Here is a 3,402-nt window from a genome sequence, read left to right as displayed (position 1 = left end):
ACCCCCAAAGTAAACATACACAGCGAGAGAGCGATTTCCAGGAACAGCAAAAAATAGGAATGGAAGCCAACATGGCAGTGGCTAGCATTTTAGGAATTTTTGTTAGTTCTCCGCCCAGTATCGGAAAAACGTCACAATATAGCAAAACCTCCTTTGTCCATTTCCTCTCATAAGACACAGCTTCTTCCCCATGGCCATCACCACCCTAAATGAGAGCACAAACTAAAAAAAGTATGTACTTTGTGACTTTGGGTATTTTTGTTGCTGCTAAATGTTAATGCACAACTTATCATTGCATACCTGTCAACCGCCACGGCTCCATGCCCTTACAAACTGTCGTATTTTCCCTTACAAAATACAAAATAATCTTACACCATATTTCAAACGTGTTTATTTATGTAGTTTAACATGTTATATTGTACATGTGTTTCGTTATATCATATATACTGTTAATTAACATTTGGTTGTGGGATCCTGAGTTGCTCAACATGAATGAAGTTTATTATAAAAAAAAGTTCAAAAATGAAGTAGCTTAGACGTTCACTGTAGAAGGAAAAAATACATGCAAATATAATTAAGTAGAATCATCTCATCTTATTAGCTGCACCGCTTATCCTCAGTAGGGTCGCGGGGGTGCTGGAGCCCATCCCAGCAATCATCGGGCAGTGGGCAGGGGACACCCTGAACTGGTTGCCAGCCAATCACAGGGCACTAAGTAGAATAATACATTTTCTCATTCAAATTATTAATTCATTTTCTGCATTTAATGATTGTTGGTAATATACTGATTATAAGGAAAACCACAAACCTGTCGTTTTTTATTTTCTCATTTTATACTTCCTTTTTTTCTTAACTCCTTGGTTTGATAATCACTAATTGGAATATTTAGTTTAGCTTTCCTTAACCACCGGGGTCATAGGGGCACCATTTTCTGTGTGTGTGTGTGTCTTGGGTAAGTACAGGCTCGTCGTTCTCCAAGCCAACAAATATTTTCACCCGGTCTCGAATTTTACTTGATGAAAAACTACATTTTAAACCCCAGCTAAATACAATTAAAAAAGGCTGCTAGAAGAATTTCCATACTCTGGTGTGCTCAAAAATATCTTATATCAAAAAGCGCTATTTATCATATATTTCTGTCTTATATCACCTCATTTAACAAATTGTGCCTAGATATCGGGAAACACTTATTCTTTAACCCCAGCTCCGCTATTCAAGATACAATAAAAGAATTAAGAATTTTTTTTAGAAACAGTTATAGCTATGAACATGAACGTATCCTTTTGATCGAGGCAAATCTTCTAAAGCTACAAGGTTTAATTAAATATCAAACTGCCCAGATGATGTATAGAACTGCAAACAGGAGCCTCCCTGGCAACTTACAATGCTACTTCCAGAGAAAACGTTGAGGATATGACATGAGAGAAAAGATCAATTATCGGAGATAAATCATCGGAGACTCTCAGATTTTTGTTAATTGTCTGTTCTGGACCAAAATGTGTTGAATGGCTTTGAGAAATACCTAAAAGAACTGCTAAGTCCTCACACTCTTGAGAGAAACTAGTAACAATATTTCTTGTAATCTTCACATAAAACCACTGCATAGGGTAACCACCGATGAGCACATTCTGATCAAGTTGATAATCTCTACTTCACTCTTTTATGAAAAATGTTTCAAGCCTCTGCTGCCTTGTGCCTGAAAAACAAACAATAGGACACAGGAAATATTTGGCCATAGAACTAGTGTGCTGGGAACTGAATGTTCAGACTAACTCTTCTGTGTAAGTCCTCATGACCACAGAGCGGACATACTGAAAAAGAATGCTGCAAAAGCCACATGGACAATCTTTACCATTATATAAATTGGCACACTAAGATTAAGCCAATCTAAGAGATTAAAATTTGCTGAACTATTACACAAGTACTGTGCAATGTTTTTGATAGAATGCAATGTTTATCAGCCTGCTTCCAATAATGCCCTCCCTGTGATTTAATTTTTGGGGTAAATACCCTCTTAACCAATGCTTCACTAAGGATCATAGCTTCAACTTGTTATATATATATTTTTCCTTTTCAGGTCTTTAGTGACATGATGTTCTTTGCAACATGATAGGAAATGAAATATAATCGAGAAAACATCATTGACATTGGATGATGGATGGATTGATGGATAGACAGCTAGCTACATAGATAGATAGGATGGATGGATAGATAAGAAACATCAAATAGGAAATACTTGGAGCTCAATCACTTTTAGATGAATAATGGGAAAATTTTGCATGCAGTCCCTCTTGTACAATCGTTGACCTCACAAATTATTTTCTCTTGCGAAACATCCAAAACCCACAAAGTGTCTGGGAAGTTCTCACTGAAGACTGAGTCACATTAAATACATAAAAATGAAAAATAAAATCAATCAAAAAGAGATTCTTAATGAAAAATAAGATCTTACCCCATTGTCAACGTTGCTTAATCTAAGTGTACTTTTCCTAGTTTAAGATAGTTTTACATGCTTGTCTTGTCTTGAGGAGGCTTGTTATGCTCACTTAAGTTTTTTTCTATCTAGATACTCGAATTACATAATATGTCAGAACCAGAACAGACGGAGGACCCAGACGCGTAACAATTTCACACAAGCTTTATTTTACGGGAATGGAGCAGTCATGCGCGGGAACACAAACGCCAGGGATGCTGTGATCGCTTGGCGAAATAAGGAGACAGAAGAGATCGAAATCGGTAACTGGAGACTGGAGCAAGATACCGGACAGGAGGAGACAGACGGGATCGATACCGGATATTGGAGACGGGAGCAAGATAAAGGACAGGACGAGACAGACGGGGTCGATACCGGACACTGGAGCAAGATACTGGACAGGATGAGACAGGCAGGATCGATATCGTATACTGGAGACTGGAGCAAGGTACCGGGCAGGAGGAGACAGACAAGATCGATATCGTATACTGGATACACAAGCAGGATACAGGACAGGGTCAAAACACAAGTCTTCCAAGTGCAGAGGTCCGTTGACGGACTGACAAGGAGTGAATGAGAGCACTGAGTTTAAATAGGAGGGAAGCCAATTAGGCAACGAGCAGCAGCTGGCGCCAAACGGGCAGGGCCAAGTGAGGGCAATGGGCAACCGTGACATAATATGCTGAAAATGTATGGAGACAGCAATGATGATAATGATGGCAGAAACAAAGTGATGAAAGTAGTTACGGTGATGATTATAGTGTTAATAATGAAGAGACTGTGTATCCAGGGAGCCAATGTAAATATGTATATTCATGTTATATTTTACATGTAAATACACAGGGGATCAAGATGTGAGATGCAATTGTTAAGACAGTCTGGGGGTAGGATTTAATAAGCGTATGCTTCTTCCTACTCTCTTGTGAACT

This window comes from Urocampus carinirostris, chromosome 16 (assembly GCF_059441175.1).
Source record: "Urocampus carinirostris isolate Australia breed hairy pipefish chromosome 16, RoL_Ucar_1.0, whole genome shotgun sequence".
In the NCBI taxonomy this organism is placed as follows: Eukaryota; Metazoa; Chordata; class Actinopteri; order Syngnathiformes; family Syngnathidae; genus Urocampus; species Urocampus carinirostris.
The sequence above is the reverse complement of the archived record's forward strand: the minus strand, read 5'-3'. Positions refer to the sequence as shown.